Here is a 16,574-nt window from a genome sequence, read left to right as displayed (position 1 = left end):
CACAAAGATGTTGAGAGTAGGAGTAGGAGGAAACAAGAGGTGGATAAGAGTTTATTAACAGTTACTAAGTTATACTTAGGGATAAGAAGTTCTATCAAGCTATTTATTGCACAGTAGATGAGTACAGATAATGATAATGCATTGCCACAGGTTAGAAAAAAAAAGTTAGGATATTTTCATCATACAGGCATGATAAATGTTTGAGGAAATATATGCTTACCCAGATTTAAACATAACACAATGTATATATGCATCAAGGCACCACAGATTGTCCCCATATAATTTTTGTTAAAAATAATTTTATGAAAGTAAGTTTCAAAATGAACAAAAATGCAAATAATAACAGTTGGAGTGTTCACATTTTCCAATTTCCTATTTACTACAAAGGTACAATAATCAAGACAGTGTAGTACTAGTAAAAAACAGAGATACAAATTAATAAAATATCAGTAGATCAGTGGTTGATTGGGAATAGGGGTAGAAGGGAGATATTATGAAGGATTATGAGGAAATTCAGGATCGTTGTGATGGCTTCACAGTATATACATATATCAAAATGTCACCCCTCCCCGAGATATTAACTCACAATGAATGAGAGCATCAACACATGAAAACATTACTGAAAATAGAAAAGGAGCAACTACAACAGATATAGTCATTTTGTCTACATCTTATAATGACTTTCTAAGCTAACTGAAAAACAGAATTATTGTAGTCATTCCAGAGACAGAAGGACCCCTTCTCCCAACTAACAGACACAATATCAAGTCTTATAATGGTGCTCTTACATCTACTGTTATGGATTCTTTCTAATTTGTTCTTCAGATCTAGCTCTTGAGTGGTCAAAAGCCAAGAGAGGTACTCTCACAACAACTACAAGACACGTTCACTTTTTTTTTTCTGTACAGGAATATTTTTTTTAATTTTATTATTCATATGTTCATACAAGGCTTGGGTCATTTCTCCCCCCTGCCCCCACACCCTCCCTTACCACCCACTCCATCCCCTCCCTCTCCCCTCACCCCCTCAATACCCAGCAGAAACTATTTTGCCCTTATCTCTAATTTTGTTGTAGAGAGAGTATAAGCAATAATAGGAAGGAACAAGGGGTTTTGCTGGTTGAGATAAGGATAGCTATACAGGGCATTGACTCACATTGATTTCCTGTGCATGGGTTTACCTTCTAGGTTAATTCTTTTTGATCTCACCTTTTCTCTAGTTCCTGGTCCCCTCTTCCTATTGGCCTCAGTTGCTTTTAAGGTATCTGCTTTAGTTTCTCTGCGTAGAGTCTCACGATTACTAGACAAGCACTCTACCAGTCCAGTCATACACAACCCACAAGATAGCCACTCTGTAGGAGAGTTAGGCTCCATGTGTAAGTCACCTGAAACACTGAGAATGTAAAACCAAAATACATCAATAGAAGAAATGTATTACTACCATTTCCCACAGAGGGTAGGAGTGGTGATGGGATGGGAGGCTGACAGGGGGTCTGGAAGTAGCAAGGATCTTCACTAGCAGACGCAGATTAGAGAAGAGAGGACCAGTGGGAGGGACCCTGCCTTTATTAGGGTCCATCGGCGTTATTCCTTAGGCTTTCCCCTGGTGGAATGTGCACTGGCTAGTTTTAAGAAAATGTATGTGAAATGGGAAACTTGTTCACATAAAGAAAATCTGTTGACTAATACATTAACTCGGATTAACTGGTAGGTTTTATCATGGTTAGCAGCTGAGGGATATGCTGGGTTTGGGGCCAGCGAGATGAGGAACACATGGGCATATTACAAACAATTAGATGTGAGGGAAAGGTTTAACGAGACCAAAATTAACAGGATATGACTGGGTTTCAATTTATAGTAACCCCATGGTGCAATAGTATCGCATCTGACTCCAGATGAGAAGGTTGCATGTTCAAAGAAATTATGTCAGTCCCAAAGATCAGTGCTGAGGAACCAACTGCATTAAGCAACTTTATGATGCATACATATATCAAGAGAGTGTGAAAATGTTTCCTGTACATATAATGAGGCTTTCAAGCTCTCAAGCAGGTCCAAAAATAACTTGAGAGAACAAATTGAAGTAACAGGCTTTGCTTTTCTTGTGGTGAAGGGGTGGAGCTAAGTAAGAGTTCACAAGCTGAGGCTTGTGTTATTTCTATTTCTTGCCAATACCAAAAAAAAAAAAAAAAAAAGAGTTTGCAGACTCTCACCATCTTGCCCAGAAGTAAGGCAATAAAGAGAGATGGATGGGAGCTTGAAAGGTGTTAATAATCAAACTCTGCAGATGCTAAAGTAAATTTAGAACCAACCTATGCTATAGAAGTGAAAAAACTCTTTGATGCCCTTTTTATTCTTCTGTTGAATAAAGTTTTTAGCAAACTTTGAATTTTCAACAAGGCCAAATGCCTATATTGTTGTTTTTGTTTGTTTGTTTGTTTTGGGTAGTTACTGGATATACTTTGGGGAGAGGGTTCTGTTTACTCTGCTTATATTTGTTAAGTTTCTTTCTTCAGAGTCTCAAATCAGTATCACCAGGGATAGAGTCCCCTCTCCCCATGGCAATGGTTGCTGATTAGGCTTAACAACACTCTGGCTTAAAAATTAGGCTTGAATTAAATTATTGACTATGCCATGGGCATTTTCCCCCATACTCCTGAGACACAGGATATTTACAGGCACCAGAGGCCTAGGCAACAGCAGTAGCACAGAACTTTGTAGGGTCCTTGTGAGAAATCAGGTTTTGGGAATGTGGAACTCAGTGTTCTACATAGTGACTGATCTTCCTCCACACAAAAGACAATTCAGTGGACATGGACATTGAACCAAGGATCACTCTTACTTCTGAGTTCACTAGAGAATGAGATCAGTTCCTGGGTCAGTCATATAATCAATAGTCACAGAATAAAAGTCATTTCTCCTTAAGGTTGCTCTGAGTTGTGTGTCTTGGCCCATACCTACCTGTTTGTCAGATTGAACTGTGTGTACTGATACTAGAATCTACAGCAGAGTCTTCCTAGGGCTCATCAAATGCAGCAATAAGCAGAATCGCTCAAAACACCAGCTACTCTGCAGGCTCCAACACAGCTCAAAGACCATGTGAGCACGGCAGAAGGCAGCAGTTCCAGGCACAAGTTCACTGACAGGCCACAGAGCCAATTAGCAAACCTGTACAAGAAAATTGTGTGTATAACATGCTCTTTTTAAATATATATAGACTTTAAAATGGCTATATTATGCAAATTAACCTATGTATTACTTCCTGTATTTATTATTTCTTTTTTTTTTTTTTTCCTTTTTTTTCGGTGCTGGGGACCGAACTCAGGGCCTTACACTTGCCAGGCAAGCGCTCTTCCTCTGAGCTAAATCCCCAACCCCTTATTATTTCTTTCGTGAGGATCCCCAGACACTTGGCCAGCAGCCAGTGCTTTGACACCGACCAGCCCATTCTCTTGAGGAGATTTGAGAGTTTGTCTCCATAGCCACCACAGTCTGTCCCTGGCACCCACAGGTCCATTTCTCCCTCCATGACCAGGAGTAACTCCTCCATGGTTTCCATGCTTTTCTTCCTAAGAAGGAACCAGGAAAAGAGATACTAATTGGATTGCTTCAGTCCCCATGGGTCTCCTGTATTAGAGATCATGTTGGGCTGCAACTACTACTCTGACTCTTTCTCTGTTGAGTCTGAATTCCCCTCACCCTCAGCTACCACCTCAGCACATCTCAGGTGTTTACATGGTAGTGGAACCTAAATCTTTATTCCTGAGATATTTAAATACTTGCATATCACAGTATCCTAGGGCCATGGTTGCTGCATGTATCCATTCAATTATGATTAAACAATGAAGAGCTGGGAGAAACCCAAGTGGATCATATATGAGGGCCACACATATTTCCCCTTGCCTACATTGTGCAAAAGTAGCCCTAAACAATGACAGAGATCAAACTAGCAAGACCTGGGCTGAGAAAAGGGGAAGAAACAGGCAGAAATAACCTCAGGTCTAACTGTGAAAATATCAACACAGATCCCATGTAAAATTTCAAATCAGTTTGCTCTTCCTAGAGAATCTGTAAAAGCAATTTTTACAGGGTCCACACTACTCTTTGCAACTTTGAGCTGAGAAGATGACTTAAATGCACTACATGGCCATTCCTAATCCAATTTCTTCACCTATGAAGTTGGCCTAATGATACCTCCACTGGAGTCTAGTGAATTTTTTAAAGTAGCATAGGTTTATATTATGATTAAATGAATTCTTTTTAACTAGACTGTAAGAATGTGCATTTGAATAATGACCAGCAAAGTCAGGATTATAATTATCTTTACATGGAAGGAGATGAGGATACCATAAGAGAAGGGTTCTAAGAGATTTCAACTGAATTTAGTAATGCTTGATTTCTTAATCTGAGTGCGAATGTATGCTAGTTCATTATTTTATTCTTTATGTAAACCCTTTGGGATATATGGGGTATTATATAGTTTATGAGCAAAAATTAAAATTAGAATTAATAAATAACTGAATCAATGAAAGTCACTTATAGGACTTTCTGACTTTTTTATGATAGGGCATTGGTGGGAGCAGGGTATGGGAGACAAGGGTAGAATTCTGAATTGAATATCTGCTTTGAGAAAACTGGTAACAGAGGGAGGGATGGTTGGAGGGAGGAGTAGCCAATAACAAGGAGCTGAATCATTACCTATTTTAGTAATCTAAGGAGGACTAATAAACTTGCATGGTAGCAGTGGAGTAGAGCCATGATTAAAGAAGCAGAAATCATTGTAAAAGTAGAACAAGCATCCTGCAAAGCAGACCGGATGATATGAGGAGCAACAAGAGAGGAAAGTTTGACATAACACTGAGATTCTGAAAATACCTGAGTGAAAAGAAGAAAATGATCTTACTTAAAGCCTGATTTCAAAAATCAATAAGACCTCTGTTAATGTCATAAATTTTCACTACCTTCTACTCTTATGGCTGCACTACTATACAGTGGCTTCTGATACAATGACTGCATGTAATTTTTTAAAAAAAGAATAATACTATTTTAATGGTTTAGAATTATTCTTTGAAAAATAACAGGAACCTTAAAGAAAAATTTTTGGAAAGCATATAAAATTTAAAATAAAACATTGAGGTAAAAGGATAAAATTATGAATTGAAAAAGTCAATTAAATAAGTTTCTGATAAAGCCAACAGTCAGGCAAGTTTAACCAGAGATGGAGACACACTGCCCTGATTATATCATTTTCACTCTTCCTTGGCCATCAACACAGTAAATACTTAAAGAGATAGCCGACAACCAGTAAGTATCCACAGATTAAGTGCCAAGGTTGAGAAACCTTGCTCCAGATCTTTCTGTTTTTAATACCAGATAACTACTGTATTACACAGTTACTTCAGACAATAATTCTTCTTTTCTGCTTTAAACAGTTTGAGTTGTTTCTGATCTAACAGAATTCCTTTCTAATTAACCTCTTTAGTTTTATTCATTCTTTCATGCTCATTCCTGCTCCAATAGCTTTCATCAATCTTTACCATTCTTTCTAAATTTTTTCTCCTTTCTCATAATTTCTTACATTTCTCTTCATAATTATTCCTCCAAAACTCTGAAGTTCAAAACCAGAAATCTTATTTTAGCTATGACTAAAGTTAATCTGTATTTTGAGGGGAAATTTAGACTCCTTTACTAATGAACAACACATACAGAGGCTATATGGAAAATTAAATGATACTGTGTATATAGAATGTCCAAATGATAAAACACAATATTTACTATAGAAGAAGTTCTTCTTCTTCTTCATTTCCCTTTTAAAATATACTCTTATTTTCCTTTTCCATTCACTAAACTTCCTTCTTTCTCCCCAAGTTCTTTTCTTCCTCATCCTTGCTATTTGATTTCCTATCTTCCATTTTCTTTCTTCTCTCTATTTTCCATTTCTTGCTTTCCTTCCTCTTCTTTCTTTGAATGATGGGAGTGTGGGAGTCACTCTTGGGTACGAGGAAACTCTGGTAAACAGTCTATACTAGTGAACAGAGGAGGCAGAGGAGCTCTCACTTCTGAACCAGCCAGAGGAAAGATTCAGCAAGCTAAGCCCTCCACAGAAACACCAAGCAAAGTAAGTCATATTTTGTGTGACTCTTGAAATGCATTACAATATATAATATTATTATACTATATTATTAAAGACTGTGGGAATATATGTGTACAATATTACAAAAACAAAAGTATTCCTGGTAACTTATAAGTAGACTTTTAAGAAACAAAAATCAAAATTGTGATAAAATTAGAGCTATTATCATTTAAAGAAGCAACTTAGCCATTTCTTCTGTAAAGTAGAAAAGTTCTTTTATTAAGCTGAAATTATCCTTCAAATATAGTCACCTACTAATATAAGAAAAAGCCTGAACTATTTAAAGATTTTAGATGAAAATGCAATAAATGAATAAAGGTTATAAGACATAGGAACTAAGAATGAAGGTAAGAGAAAATGTTCTACATTATATTTTACTAGGATAAACTTTGGCTAAAGAAGGAAAAATGTTTTTTGTTCCATTTCCAAGAAAATAGTCAACTTTTTATAATCTTCTTTGCATTTACGAATTCTAATCTTTTGTATTTTAAGTAAAGAATGACAATTGAAATAGTAATGCAGAAATTTAGACTCAGAACAATAAACTTAGTTCCATAGACCACTTGTCCAATATCAAAATCACAAGATTTTAATATCAATGAATACCAATCAGATGTCTGGGCTTTAAAAAATTAAACAAAGACTGCCTACAAAATATACATCACCAGTTTCCCATTATAACATTTTATAGTATTCAGAGATGTGCAAATATATACATGTGATTGTTCCCAATGAGTGATGTAGATGATGTGGATTTCAAGGGATATGATGGTCAGTATAGCAGTTGTGAACTTAACTATGTCTCACCTGATTTTAGTTTAATAGCAATAAGCCCACTTCCTCATTTTACCTTTACGTACATGTAGGTTATCACATGCCGAGCAGCCATTCTCTGAAAAATGAATGCCCCTCTGTCCATTGAGGAGGTCAAAGTTGATTCGCCAAAGGCTGGTGAGGTTTGGATTAAGGTAAATACAAATGAGTCTTTTAGACAAGATCAGGTGTGAACTGGTGGTATGGCCATAGATTTAAGGAGTGTCTTATAGGCATGAATACAGACGTGTGTTTGTAATGATTTTATAATTTTAGGAAAACAAATGGCATTTTATCTTTAAAGACTTCCTATGATTTACCAGATCCATATTACCAGTTACTCAGTTGTAGAGCTGGACAAGCAGAATCATCAGAAAACTTGAAAACAGATTACTAGAGACTATAAAGTCTGAGGAACAAAAATAAAAATGAAGAAAAATGAATTTATCACTGGAGAACTATGGAAGATCGATCATTAAACATATCAGCATATGAATGATGTACATTTTAAAGAAGAAACAGAGAAGGCAGAAAAATAATGGACACATAATTGCTGAAAACATTTCCAAATAGGCTGAAATTAATCTATACATCCAAGAGACTCAATGCACTCCAAGTAGAAAAAAGCTCAGAAATCCATACCTAGAAATAGCAGAGTCAAAGGCTATGTTGAAAGCCACAGACTCTTCCCAGTATTTCAACAACAAAAATTCATGGACAAATTCACTTTGTGAGAAATCCAGAAATTAATACGAAAGTACATCCAGGGAGAATGTGAAACCAGATTCACTCCAAACTTTTGGGGAGATTTAGGTCATCTTTTAAGAGAGTCTACCCTTGAAACAGCACCATGCTATTTCACAAGAAACCCTTCACTCCCAGGTTCACCAAAGAAGGAAGGGGTTGGTTTACATGTTCAGCTATCCCAAGTTTTCCAAGGAGATTCCCCAGAAGACTGCTTTCTGTCTTTTTTTGTTGAAGCCTTTGATGGGTCCACCAAAATCTAACCACCTGATGGGTAATACCAACAGCATCCCAGGGCTAGAAAATGCTATAGACCTACTCCCTGCTTGGCACAGAGTAAGTGGGTGAAAAAGCCCAGCTTTCAGCTTCCCTCTGGGAAGGGAAAGACTTGATCTATGGCTATGACCTATGCCTACAGCTTCTCTGAACCTTTCCAAAACACTGGAATCAGTTTCCCACTCCTGGAGCTTTGACAGGTCCAGTGAAGTTTAGTCTCCTGTGGAGAACCAAGGTGGCAGCTTGTGCTTATAGATAGCACCAGTCTTCCCCGCTTCTCAGCACAGAGTGAACAAACAAACCCCACAACTTCTTGCTCTCCATGGGGTAGGAAAAGAGTTGATAAAGGCCCACAGATTCTCTATCCTTAGTGATTGGTAAAGTCTTTCTCTGTACAGGGTCAGTCCACAAAGACTTGAAAGAAACCTGCTTTGTCTGACACACAGAAAGCAATGCAGAGAGTCAAGGAAAATTGATAAGGCAAAGATGTACCAGACAAAGCAACAAGATAATTTTCAAGAAATTGACCCTTATGAAATGGAATTATATAACTTACTTGACAGATAATTTGAAGTAACTCTCATAAAAATGCTCACTGAATTAAAGAGATCAATATATGAACAAAATGAGAATTTCAACAAGGAGATAAAAAAATCATAAAAAGTACCAAGCAGGAATTGTAGAGCTGAAGAATCCAATAACTAAAACATCTACTAGAAGGAGTCGACAGCAAAGTAGATCAATCAGAAGAAATGCTCACTGAGCTCACAAAGGCAATTAGAAACACTTAGTCAGAGGAACAAAAAATCCTGAAGAAAAATTAAAAGAAATTATGGGATAGCAATAAGTAGGTGATTTTACAGATATGGAAATCCCAGAAGGGAAAATAAACTAGAAAACTTGCTAAAATATGATTATGTGGGAGGCAGAGAGCAAGAGGATCACAGTTTGAGGCCATAGTAGGCAAAAAGTTAGTGAGACTTCCATCTCAACAATGTTGGGGATGGTGTACAAGTCTGTAGTCCCAGCTCCCCAGGAGGCAAAGGTAGGATGATTGCAGTCCACAGCCAGCCCCAGGCAGAAACAGGCAACCCTATCCAAAAAATAACTAAAGAAAAACAGGATTAGGGACATGGCTCATGTGATAGAGTGCCTACCTAGTAAGTGAAGGCCTTGAGTTCAAACCCCAAGACTGCTAGAAAAATGGAGAAGAGAGGACAGGGGAGGGGAGGGGAGGGGACGGGAGAAGAGGAGAGGAGAGGAGAGGAGAAAAGAAAAGAAATCTGGGGAAAGAAATAGAAGAATAGATTCAAAAACACAAAAGACACAAATAAGATGAACTCAAAGATCTGTACTGACACACATTATATCAGACTGTCAGAGAGAGAGAAAAAGAGAGACTGACAAAAGGGATTAGTCACATACAAGAAAACCTCCATAAAGCTCACTCTTTCTACAGAAAAAAGATACATACAGGAGTAGATCTAAACTGTTGCAATAATAATGAAAGTGCACATTTGATTGAACTTACATTGTTAACTTAAAATAGACTATTATAACAATAATAATGTATAAGTCCCAAGGTAAACACACACATGTACACAATACCAATAGAAGTTACACTAAAGAAAAAGAAATCAAAGCACATCAATACAAAGATTAAGCAAAACACAAGGAGGGTAGCATAAGATGAAAAGTTATACTAAAGAACAAAACTGTCTCTGCTACTTGGGAAGCATAACTAGGAGGCTAATGGTCAAGACTGACCTGGTCAAAAATGCAAGATCCTTCCTTCATCCTTCCCCACCCACTAGTACCTACCCCCTACACACACACACACACACACACAGTGCCTATTTTGCAGTCCTGGTTTTCATAATTAATATTTGAGTTGGTGTTCAAAGGCATGTCTCATTGTATGCTAGCTGTGGGTATGCTTTGCTTTGGTCTGTTTAATCCCTTTGATTACTCTCCCTGACCCCTTTACCTCTCACACCCCATTTTTCAACACATCCTCATATCCTCTACCTTCACATCTTGTGGTATGTGATATTACTGTTGCTCTATCATTCTTTTTTCTTTTCTTACTTTCCCTGAGTTCCATAGAGTAGTTCCACTGTCACAAACATGTTCTGCAACTGGGTTTGTATATATGATCATGCTTGTTTTTGTGTATATGTTTATCGATGGATCTATCTTCCACATATGATAGAAAACATGTGTCTTTTGTGTTTCTCATCCTGGCTAAGTTCATTTAACATGGTGTGGACTTCATATACCTATATGAAACAGAAGTAGAAAACCTCTTGCAATTGTTTTAAGTGAGATGGGGAGAAGACTATTGGGGAGAGACAATGGGGGAATGAAAACAACATACAATATAAGTCTAATCAGAACTGTCAAATGAAACCCCTCTGTATCATGACTATACACTAATAAAATTTATTTAAAAAAAATACAAAATCCTATTCAAAAAATAACCAAAGCAAAAATGGATGAGAGTGAGGCTCACGTAATATAGCTCCTGTCTAACAAGTAAGAGGCTCTGAGTTCAAACTCCAGTACTCCAAAAAACTGAACTAGGAGATATGACAATTACAGATACATAAGTAGCTAACGTCATAGCATATAAATACATACTACAAACACTGAAAGAAATGAAGCCAGAAATAGACAACAGTAATTGAGTAGAACTCAATACCTTACTCTCCATAATAGACAGAACATCTAGACATAAAAATCAATTCAGAAACAGCACAACTGAATGACACTACAAATCAACAAATTTATACAGAACATTCCATCCAATAAAAGCCGAATGCTTAGTCTTCTCCAGTGTGCACTGATTATTCTCCAGGATCTGTGACATATCAAGTTACAAAAAAGGTCTTGACAAATTTAAGAAAATTTAAATCATACCAGTGTATTTTCAGACAAAAAAATGGACTAAAGCTAGAAATCAATAACCAGAGAAAACTGGAAAATCACCAATATGCAGAAATTAACATATTCTTGAACAACCATTGAGCCAAAGAAGAAATCAAAGAGGAAATAAGAAAAATATCTTATGACAAATGAAAATGAAAACACAACATACCAAAACTTATGGGATGCAGCAAAAGCAATACTAAGAATTAGATTCATAGCAACAAATGCTTACAATAAAGGAAATAGCCAGGCATGGCAGTGCACGCCCAACTACTCGAGAGGTGGAGGCAGAAGGATCAGAAACTCAAATCCAGTTAGGCATTAGCAAAACCCTATCTCAAAAAAAAAAAATCAGTAAGTAAAGCAAAACAGCCTAGAGAATAGCTGAAGCAAGTTCAAGGCCCTAGTACAAAAGGAAAGGAAGGGAGGGTAGGAGAAAGGAAGGAGGGAAGGAAGGGAATCCAGCAAACACGTTAGAGCTAATAAATAAAGTTATAGGATACAAAATCAACATTCCAAAAGCAGTTACATTTGAATACACACAACAGTGAACTATCTGAAAAGGAAGTTAGGCAATCAAACACATTTATAATAGCACAAAAAACTGTCAAGTACCTAGGAACCAACTTAACTAAGAGAGTAAAAGATTTGTATACTAAAAACTGCAAAACATTTAAAAAATTAAATGAGGCACAAACAAATGAAAAAATAGCCTATGTTCATGGATTGGGAGACTTAATATGGATAAAATGTCCACACTGCCCAAAGTCATTTACAGAGTCTATGCAACCCTATCAATATTCCAGTGGCATTCTTTTTAAATAAGACAAAAAATGTAAAAATTTACATATAACACAAGACTGCAAATAGTTGATGCAATCTTGAAAAACAACAAAACTGGAGGAATCTTACTTCCTGGTGCCAAAATAGACTACAAATATACAGTAATCACAATGTGGTGCTGATATAATGACAGACATACAAATTAATGGAACAGAATAGAGACCAGAAGTAAACCAACACATATACAGTAAACTGGACTTTGATGAGGGGGCCAAGAACATACAGTGAAGAAAGATAGTCTCTTCAATAAACAGTGTGGGGAAAATTAGATATCCACATTCAACAGAATAAAACTGGACAGTATTTCATAAAATAACAAAAGAAACAACTCAAAATGGATTAAACACTTGAACATAAGACCTGAAATGTAAAACTATGGGAAGGAAACACAGAGAAAACTTCAGCATTGCTCTTGGCAATGAGTTCATGAACATGACACCAAAAACTGCTTCTTAGCCTTTGGGTAAGAGCAAGGGTAAAAGTAGACAAATATATGCAAATAACTAATAGGTGTGGCAAAAAGTGACTAATTATTAGGGAAATGCAAATTAAAACTGCAATGAGGTATTACATCACATCTGTTAGGAGGGCTATTATCCAAAAAACGAAAGATATTAATTATTAGCAAGTTTACAGGGAAATTGGAAACCCTTGCATATGTACCCATATTATGTACCCACAATAAAAGTAGTATGGAAATTCCTCAAAAATTAAACCAAGCACTACTATTTGATGCAGAAATACCACTTCTGGATATTTATCCAAAATATTGAAATAAGTATGTCAAAAGGTATTTGCAGTCCTCTGACTATTGCAGCACTATTCACAATAGCCTAGCTGTGGAAACAACTTAGGTAACAATCAACAGATGAATAAAGTATGCTACACACACATATATACAGATATATGTGTACTATTTAGCTATTAAAATGAAGGAAACTATCATCTGGGATAACACATATGAGTGTTGAAAACATTCTGCTAAGTAAAGTAAGTCAGTCACTGAAAGACAAATAATGTACGAGTCTAGTTATATATGTTATCTGAAATAACCATAAACACAAAACCAACAACTAGAAAGTGATTTCTAGAGCTAGGAAGAAGAGAAAAATAAGTTTAATCAGCCAGCATAAAGTTTCAGTTAAGCAAGTCAACACTATTTATTGAACAGACTGTCTTTTCTCCATTGTATATTCTTACTTCATTTAAGCCAGAGTTAATAAACTAGAGATCTATTGCGTCTTATTGTACCTAAAGTCACATAATGTATTATATGTTTAAAAGTTTATTAAGAGAACCAACTCATATTAAGTATTTTTGCCACAACATAATAAAATAAAAAGACAAAGGCAAAGAGAAAAATCTTGAAAGCACAAAAGAAAAATAATATAACACATACAAGGGAACCCAGGTAAGACTAACAATTGACGACATCAAAAACAATATGATTCAGAGGTCAATATAATGACATATTCAAAGTGGTTAAAAAACTTACCATGAAAGCCTTGTGCTTTAGCCTCTTCTGCTGGCAGGCAGAGGAAAATGCATGGAGAGAATCCAAGACATTATCACCCACGGCTTCCTCCCATTTGAGTACATGTATCAAAACAGACCCTGAAGTTCCTGTTGGTTGCTTTATCACAAGCCACAGAATATAAAACTCTTCTTGGTAAACAGCCACAAAATCATTTAGTGGTGTTTGTGATACTAAAGTGGTTCAGGAAAAATTATAAAGACAAAGACAAACTAATCACTTTGGTCTTTCGTTTTCTCAAGTAGCTGTACTTTTATATGGACACAATAGCACATTAAATGTTTAGGCCAAGCTTTGATGAATATATTCTGTCTCTGGACTTGGAAATGTGACATTTTCTGAAATATTCAATAGTTTTATGCAAGGCATTTTTGTATTGTTGTGTTGGGTAGGCGATACATTGTAGCACTTATAAAAGTTCATATAATATAGCAAATATATCATACTTGAGTTCACCCCCTCCATCATTCTGCTTTATCCTCCCCTCCCCTCATTCCTGGAATAGTTTCAACACTTATCTTTTTTTACTCACATGCATGTGTACACAGTATCTGCACAATATTCACCCTCCCACACCCTTTTCCCACCTCCTCCCCGCCACCACTGGTACAAATCTCCCCCTACCTTTCCAGGCAGGACCTGTTCTGTCCTCCTGTTCTCCAATTGTGTAAAAGAAAAAAATGAGGTTTTGTTTGTTTAACATAGCTACATAGGGAGTTTCAACAAGGCATTTTATTTTTCAGTCATTTAATTCCCTTTCAGATTATATCATCTGGACTCTGTGGTTCTGATATGCACATTCTGGAAGGGAAAAACGAAGTACCATTTCCTGTGATTTTTGGGCCACGAGGGAGCTGGAGTTGTAGAGAGTATTGGAGAAGGTGTAACCAGTGTGAAGCCAGGTAGGTGAATGGGCAAAATATGGAGTCAACTCCTTTCCCAATTCAGTCTCTTATTCTCCAAAGGTACCATAAAGAGAGCAGAACGTCATCATGTATTGACAAAACATTACATTGCATGCACACACCACACAGTTCAAGAGGTAGGCAGCTTAAGATTCAGAGTCCTGGGTTGGGGATATAGTTCATTTGCCTTTTATGTTTAGGACCCTGAGTTCAATCCCCAGAACTGCAACAACAACAACAAAAAGTCTGATTCTTCTAATTTTGTGTTTGACAGAAAGGACTAAAGGGAAAAGAATAATTCTCTACTCAATTTTGTAAAGATTACCTCAAGTCTATCTATCTCCCCAAAATTAAACTAAAAATTATAAATATATATATAATATATCATAATTTAAAATATGTACAATTAAGAAACGGTATCCATACACACACACGATAGATAATCCTTTAAATTGTCTGCAGTAGGCATCATCTGTAGTAGTTTCCTCCAGATTTGTATTTATTTTTTCCACATTGCATACATTCATATTTCAAACACTTAATAATATTGCATGGTAGTCTAACAAGAATCTATGTCATAGATATTTTATGCATAATTTATGTTGGGGAAATATACACTCTGGCAAAATAAGTGATCTAATTCAGTTTATTTAGTTACTTAATGACAGAACCAGAATGAAGGACACAGGGTACCTTTCCTCAAATTTAGACTCTTGTTCAGTAATATACTATCTCATAAAGAGTATTAATTCTTGTGTTAACACTGGTGTATTAATTCATTCTTTTAACAAATGAAGTATATACTAAGTGCAAACTCTGCCTTTCTCCTGGGATAGAATATTGGCTAAAATAGACAAGCTTTATATACCACAAATATGGATGTCACTCTTAGATATAGTTTTCTCTTACTTCAATGTTAATAGAAACTCATTGCTACTAGTTACATAAATTTCCCAATTCTTTTGGGAAGGTCCATTTATATTAAAATTGATTTTATTTTCTTTCCAAAATGAAATGATAACTAACCTCAAAAATAATAACTTTCATTATAACAAATTGATCACATCTTCTATAAAAATTTTTTTGTCTTGTAAACATGATCTTATTTGTATTTCATGTTTCTGCCCAGGCTGGTTATCACTTTCTTTGTTCTTTTTCCTTAGGAGATAAAGTCCTAATGTTCCCTCTTCCACAGTGCAGAGAATGTAGCTCTTGCTTGCATCCCAAGGGAAACTTGTGCTTGAAGGAAAAGTTAGTTTCCATTTCTTTGACTACGTTCACCCATTTTTTTTCACTTGGTATAGGTATTGATGCAAAGCTAACATGCCTTATATCTTTTTTGTCACTTTTTGTATCTGTGGAACAGTATGATATCTCCAACTGGATTACTGTTAGATGGAACCAGCAGATTTACCTGCAGAGGAAGGAATATTTATAATCTTTATGGCACCAGCACATTCACTGAATACACCACACCGTGGTACATGAAATCGCAGTGGGGAAAATCGATGATGCCACTCCTATGGATAAAGTCTGTATCATGAGCTGTGAGGTGCCTACAGGCTTTGGAGCTGTGTTTAACACAGCAAAGGTAAGGGTGGACTTCAGTGCATTTTCAGTGACTAGCCACACAACAGCAAACCTGGAACCATGTAGTCAGAGAGTTCCTTCCATCACTGATAAAATCAAAGGGATTTTTTCTTTCCTAACAGTCAGCTTCAGATACCTAACAGAAGCTTCTCCTCTGGGTTTGCAGGTCACCCCCGGTTCCACTTGTGTGGTTTTTGGACTTGGAGGAATTGTCTCAGCCATTGTCATGGGCTGCAAAGCCTCTGGCGCCTCTAGGATCCTCCCGGTTGACATCAATGAGAAAAAGTTTCCCTGGGCAAGAGATTGCCTCAACCCTCGGAACCTTGAGAAGCCTGTCCAGGAGGTGGTGAAAGAAATGACAGGCATTGGTGCTGACTTTGCCTTCGAAGCCACTGGGCTTATTGATACAATGGTGTGTGGTCTTGGGGCTCAGTGAGGGGTTGTTGCCTGTTAACATGCAGGTACACATTAAATTAATTTCATAAGGACATAAAATTACTATAATTTTATTTTTGTTTTGTTTGGGGGGCATCAGAGATTTTTAGTGCTGAAGATTGAACCCAGAGTGTGTGCTAAGCACACACTATTTCACTGAGCTACATCCCTAGCCCTGATGAAATTCTATAATTTTTAAACTAGCATTTTAAGCATGCCTTATGTAACTTTCAGTGTGCTGAGCTTTTAACATACTTTATCCCATCTAATTTGTATTTTATATCATCCTTACAGTTTAAGTAGTGACAGTATCATTATTTTAAAGACTGAAAAAGTTAATCATAAAAATTTAAGCAATTTGCTCACAATCTGATATA

At 36.4% G+C, this 16,574-nt stretch overlaps 1 pseudogene; it reads left to right on the top strand.

Annotated features, from left to right (window-relative positions):
* LOC141410789 (alcohol dehydrogenase 1-like) overlaps positions 1–16,574 on the top strand; it is a 68,523-nt pseudogene that overhangs the window by 33,799 nt on the left and 18,150 nt on the right.

This window comes from Castor canadensis, chromosome 9 (genome assembly GCF_047511655.1).
Source record: "Castor canadensis chromosome 9, mCasCan1.hap1v2, whole genome shotgun sequence".
Taxonomy (NCBI): domain Eukaryota; kingdom Metazoa; phylum Chordata; class Mammalia; order Rodentia; family Castoridae; genus Castor; species Castor canadensis.
This window is presented reverse-complemented; position numbering and strand designations above follow the sequence as displayed.